This window comes from Arachis stenosperma, chromosome 9 (assembly GCF_014773155.1).
Source record: "Arachis stenosperma cultivar V10309 chromosome 9, arast.V10309.gnm1.PFL2, whole genome shotgun sequence".
NCBI classification, from domain to species: domain Eukaryota; kingdom Viridiplantae; phylum Streptophyta; class Magnoliopsida; order Fabales; family Fabaceae; genus Arachis; species Arachis stenosperma.
Window position 1 is genome coordinate 138,165,675 of NC_080385.1, and position 6,565 is coordinate 138,172,239.

At 39.1% G+C, this 6,565-nt stretch overlaps 1 non-coding gene across 1 annotated transcript; it reads left to right on the forward strand.

The window, feature by feature from the left end:
* Positions 1–1,737: 1,737 nt before the first annotated feature.
* LOC130953904 (small nucleolar RNA R71) lies at positions 1,738–1,845 on the forward strand. The gene has a single exon (XR_009076065.1). It is a non-coding gene; the product is annotated as a small nucleolar RNA R71 (small nucleolar RNA).
* Positions 1,846–6,565: the final 4,720 nt, after the last annotated feature.

A 6,565-nucleotide genomic window follows, 5' to 3' on the forward strand; every position in this document is an offset into this window, starting at 1 on the left:
AGCGCTTCTTTAATGTCAGTAGCTTGACAGAGGGCTCTCATGGAGCCTCACAAATGCTCAGAGCAATGTTGGAACCTCCCAACACCAAACTTAGAGTTTGAATGTGGGGGTTCAACACCAAACTTAGAGTTTGGTTGTGGCCTCCCAACACCAAACTTAGAGTTTAACTGTGGGGGCTCTGTTTGGCTTTGATTTGAGAGAAGCTCTTCATGCTTCCTCTCCATGGTGACAGAGGGATATCCTTGAGCCTTAAACACAAAGGATTCTTCATTCACTTGAATGATCAGTTCACCTCCATCAACATTAATCACAGCCTTAGCTGTGGCTAGGAAGGGTCTGCCAAGGATGATGGATTCATCCATGCACTTTCCAGTCTCTAGGACTATGAAATCAGCAGGGATGTAATGGTCTTCAATCTTCACCAAAACATCCTCTACAAGTCCATAAGCTTGTTTTCTTGAATTGTCTGCCATCTCTAGTGAGATTCTTGCAGCTTGCACCCCAAAAAATCCCTATCTTCTCCATTACAGAGAGAGGCATGAGGTTTACACTTGACCCTAAGTCACACAGAGCCTTCTTGAAGGTCATGGTGCCTATGGTACAAGGTATGGAGAACTTCCCAGGGTCCTGCCTCTTTTGAGGTAATTTCTGCCTAGACAAGTCATCCAATTCTTTGGTGAGCAAAGGGGGTTCATCCTCCCAAGTCTCATTTCCAAATAACTTGTCATTTAGCTTCATGATTGCTCCAAGGTATTTAGCAACTTGCTCTTCAGTGACATACTCATCCTCTTCAGAGGAGGAATACTCATCAGAGCTCATGAAAGGCAGAAGCAAGTCCAATGGAATCTCTATGGTCTCATTTTGAGCCTCAGATTCCCATGGTTCCTCATTGGGGAACTCAGTGGAGGCCAGTGGACGTCCATTGAGGTCTTCCTCAGTGGCGTTCACTACCTCTCCTTCCTCTCCAAATTTGGCCATGTTGATGGCCTTGCACTCTCCTTTTGGATTTTCTTCTGTATTGCTTGGGAGAGTACTAGGAGGGAGTTCAGTAACTTTCTTGCTCAGCTGTCCCACTTGTGCCTCCAAATTTCTAATGGAGGACCTTATTTCAGTCATGAAACTTTGAGTGGTTTTGATTAGATCAGAGACCATGATTGCTAAGTCAGAGTGGTTCTGCTTAGAATTCTCTGTCTGTTGCTGAGAAGATGATGGAAAAGGCTTGCCATTGCTAAACCTGTTTCTTCCACCATTATTGTTGTTGAAACCTTGTTGAGGTCTCTGTTGATCCTTCCATGAGAGATTTGGATGATTTCTCCATGAAGAATTATAGGTGTTTCCATAGGGTTCTCCCATGTAATTCACCTCTTCCATTGAAGGGTTCTCAGGATCATAAGCTTCTTCTTCAGATGAAGCATCCTTAGTACTGCTTGGTGCATTTTGCATTCCAGACAGACTTTGAGAAATCAAATTGACTTGTTGAGTCAATATTTTGTTCTGAGCCAGAATGGCATTCAGAGTATCAATCTCAAGAACTCCTTTCTTCTGATTTGTCCCATTGTTCACAGGATTCCTTTCAGAAGTGTACATGAATTGGTTATTTGCAACCATTTCAATTAGTTCTTGAGCTTCTGTAGGCGTCTTCTTCAGATGAAGAGATCCTCCAACAGAGCTATCCAAAGACATCTTGGATAGTTCAGAGAGACCATCATAGAAAATACCTATGATGCTCTATTCAGAAAGCATGTCAGAAGGACATTTTCTGATCAATTGTTTGTATCTTTCCCAAGCTTCATAGAGGGATTCTCCATCCTTCTGTCTGAAGGTTTGGACTTCCACTCTAAGCTTACTCAATTTTTGAGGTGGAAAGAACTTTGCCAAGAAGGCATTGACTAGCTTTTCCCATGAGTCCAGGCTTTCTTTAGGTTGTGAGTCCAACCATGTCCTAGCTCTGTCTCTTACAGCAAAAGGGAATAGCATAAGTCTGTAGACCTCAGGGTCAACCCCATTAGTCTTGACAGTGTCACAAATTTGCAAGAATTCAGCTAAGAACTGATGAGGATCTTCCAATGGAAGTCCATGGAACTTGCAATTCTGTTGCATTAGAGAAACTAATTGAGGCTTAAGCTCAAAGTTGTTTGCTACAATGGCAGGGATAGAGATGCTTCTCCCATAGAAGTCGGGAGTAGGTGCAGTAAAGTCACCCAGCACCTTCCTTGCATTGTTTGCATTGTTGTTGTTTTCGGCTGCCATGTCTTCTTCTTTGAAGATTTCTGTTAGGTCCTCTACAGAGAGTTGTGCCTTAGCTTCTCTTAGCTTTCGCTTCAAGGTCCTTTCAGGTTCAGGGTCAGCTTCAACAAGAATGCTTTTGTCTTTGTTCCTGCTCATATGAAAGAGAAGAGAACAAGAAAATGTGGAATCCTCTATGTCACAGTATAGAGATTCCTTGAGGTGTCAGAGAAGAAGAAAATTAGAAGGAAGAGGTAGAAGAATTCGAACTTAATCAGATAGAGTTCGAATTGTACATTGAGAAGGAGTGGTACTCCATAAATAGAAGGATGTGAGAAGAGAGGAAGAAATTTTTGACAATTAAGTGAAAGATTTTTGAAAACATTTTGAAAAACTTTAATTGATTTTCGAAAACCAGGAGTGGGAAAGAAATCAAGTAATTTTTGAAAAAGATTTTGAAATTAGAATTTAAAAAGATATGATTGAAAACTATTTTGAAAAAGATGTGATTCAAAAGATTTGATTGAAAAGTTATGGTTTTTAAAAAGATATGATTGAAAAGATATGATTTGAAAACGATTTTAAAAAGATTTGATTTTAAAAATTAATGACTTGCCTAACAAGAAAAGATATGATTCAAACATTAAACCTTTCTCAACAGAAAAGGCAACATACTTGAATTGTTCAATCAAATCATTAATTGTTAGCAAGTATCTTCGAAAAAGGAAAGAAATTGATTTTGAAAAAGATTTGATTGAAAAGATTTGATTTGAAAAAGATTTGATTTTGAAAAACTTTGAAAACTTGAAAAAAAATCTGAATTAAAAACAGAATCTTCCCTCTTGTGCCATCCTGGCGTTAAACGCCCAGAATGGTGCACATTCTGGCGTTTAACACCCAACGCACTACCTTTTTGGGCGTTAAACGCCCAACCAGGCACCCTGGCTGGCGTTTAAACGCCAGACTGTCCTTCTTCACTGGGCGTTTTGAACGCCCAGCTTTTTCTGTGTAATTCCTCTGCTGCATGTTCTGAATCTTCAGTTCCCTATACTATTGACTTGAAAATAGAACCAAGATCAAATAAACAATGCATGCAAGACACCAAACTTAAAATTAGACACTAGACTCAAACAAGAAACATAAAATATTTTTGGTTTTTATGATTTTGAAAATTTTTTTTTTGGATTTTTCGAAAATTATATGGAAATAGAAAATAAAGGTTTCAGAATTCTTAATTTGGATTCCAGGAATCATTGCAATGCTAGTCTAAGACTCTGGTCCAGGAATTAGACATGGCTTCACAGCCAGCCAAGCTTTCGAAGAAAGCTTCGGTCCAAAACACTAGACATGGCCAATGGCCAGCCAAGCCTTAGCAGATCATTGCTCCAATAGCAAGATTGATAGAAATCATCAAGCTCTTGTGATGATCAGTTGAAACCTCGGTCCAATAAGATTAGACATGGCTTCACAGCCAGCCAGACTTCAACAGATCATCATGAAACTCTAGAACTCATTCTTAAGAATTCTGAAAAATACCTAATCTAAGCAACAAGATGAACCGTCAGTTGTCCATACACGAAACAATCCCCGGCAACGGCGCCAAAAACATGGTGCACGAAATTGTGATCATCAATGGCGCCATCAACATGGTACGCTCATTGCAATCTCAACTCTCTATCACAACTCCGCACAACTAACCAGCAAGTGCACTGGGTCGTCCAAGTAATAAACCTTACGCGAGTAAGGGTCGATCCCACGGAGATTGTTGGTATGAAGCAAGCTATGGTCACCTTGTAAATCTTAGTCAGGCAGACTCAAATGGGTATGGGTGATATGAATAAAACATAAAGATAAAGATAGAGATACTTATGCAATTCATTGGTGAGAACTTCAGATAAGCGAATGGAGATGCTTGGTCCCTTCCGTCTCTCTGCTTTCCTACTGTCTTCATCCAATCCTTCTTACTCCTTTCCATGGCAAGCTTATGCAAGGGTTTCACCGTTGTCAGTGGCTACCTCCCATCCTCTCAGTGGAAATGTTCAACGCACCCTGTCACGGCACGGCTATCCATCTGTCGGTTCTCAATCAGGCCGGAATAGAATCCAGTGATTCTTTTGCGTCTGTCACTAATGCCCCGCCCTCAGGAGTTTGAAGCACGTCACAGTCATTCAATCATTGAATCCTACTCAGAATACCACAGACAAGGTTAGACCTTCCGGATTCTCTTGAATGCCGCCATCAGTTCTTGCCTATACCACAAAGACTTTGATCTCACGGAATGGCTGGCTCATTTGTCAGGCGAGCACTCGGTTGTCAGGTGATCAACCATGCATCGTGTATCAGGAATCCAAGAGATATTCACTCAATCTAAGGTAGAACGGAGGTGGTTGTCAGTCACACGTTCATAGGTGAGAATGATGATGAGTGTCACGGATCATCACATTCATCAAGTTGAAGAACAAGTGATATCTTGGAACAAGAACAAGCTGAATTGAATAGAAGAACAATAGTAATTGCATTAATACTCGAGGTACAGCAGAGCTCCACACCTTAATCTATGGTGTGTAGAAACTCCACCGTTGAAAATACATAAGAACAAGGTCTAGACATGGCCGTGAGGCAAGCCTCCCAAAGAGGGTTCAATCATAAAAACATGATCAAAAGATGAAAATACAATAGTAAAAGGTCCTATTTATAGGGAACTAGTAGCTTAAGAATTACAAAGATGAGTAAATGACATAAAAATCCACTTCCGGGCCCACTTGGTGTGTGCTTGGGCTGAGCAATGAAGCATTTTCGTGTAGAGACTCTTCTTGGAGTTAAACGCCAGCTTTTGTGCCAGTTTGGGCGTTTAACTCCCACTTTGGTGCCAGTTCCGGCGTTTAACGCTGGAAAATCTGAAGGTGACTTTGAACGCCGGTTTGGGCCATCAAATCTTAGGCAAAGTATGGACTATCATATATTGCTGGAAAGCCCAGGATGTCTACTTTCCAACGCTGTTAAGATCGCGCCAATTGGGCTTCTGTAGCTCCAAAAAATCCACTTCGAGTGCAGGGAGGTCAGAATCCAACAGCATCTGCAGTCCTTTTCAGTCTCTGAATCAGATTTTTGCTCAGGTCCCTCAATTTCAGCCAGAAAATACCTGAAATCACAGAAAAATACACAAACTCATAGTAAAGTCCAGAAAAGTGAATTTTAACTAAAAACTAATAAAAATATACTAAAAACTAACTAGATCATACTAAAAACATACTAAAAACAATGCCAAAAAGCGTATAAATTATCCGCTCATCAGTTTGCATTCTCTTTGTTTTAGTCACTTTTTTTATTTGTTATTTTTTGTTTTCTTTTATTAACTATTTTTGTTAATACATCACCAAGAGATCCTTATTCATGACAAATCTTGGCTTGGTGATTGTATTCAACAAATAACAGTTTCTTTTGTTTAGTTTTAGTTCAAATAAATTGACATATGGTTGCATTCTAAGTTTGGTGTTGTTATGCAACAAAATTTGGTTCTAATTCTTACAAGATACTTGCATTAATTCCAAGTGAAAGTGTCACACTAAGTTTGGTGTGCCACTTATCTTTTATGCAATGTATTATGCACACCTTCTTATCTATGCAATCAAAATGTCTATGTCTCTTATGCCTTGATTGTTATCTTTAATTTTGCTTGCTTAAAACACATGTGTTACTAACATATCATTGTGTAAGACATTCATGATCCATCTTAGCCCCATAGCCATTGTTCTAATTGTTGCTTGAGGATGAGCAAGCATTCTGAGTTTGGCAAGGGAAAGAGGAAGAATAGAGGAAAAAGGACAACAATAATGAAGATGAACTACAAGGTTGTAGAGTTCCTTTTCTTCTCATTTGTTTCCAGCACTTAAATTGCATGATTGTCTTCATCTTTTCTGTTTACATGTGTGTATGAATAAAGCATAGCTTGAATCTTGATTTGTAACATGTTGCTGTGGCATTATAACTACCAACTTGAGCTTTGTGAATTCAAAAGTAATAAAGCATCATGATCATAAACAAACAAGGAATTAAAGAAGATTTTAGCATATGCATACAAGTATTGGAAAGCTAGTATAATTAATTGTTGCTCAATTGCATTGGATTTTATTTAATTGAAGTTTCTCATCTAGTACATTTTGTGAAATCTTTTAAAAATCATGAAAACCTTGAAATAAAAAAGCAAAAAAGGGCAAGAAAAGAAAAAGGGAAAGAATGAGAAAGCTGAAGGCTCTGAGTACCAATGGCAATTTATTTGCTAAGTGCTTGTGGTGCTTAAGTATCAAGCCAAATGCTTGAAAACAAAACACTTAGAAGT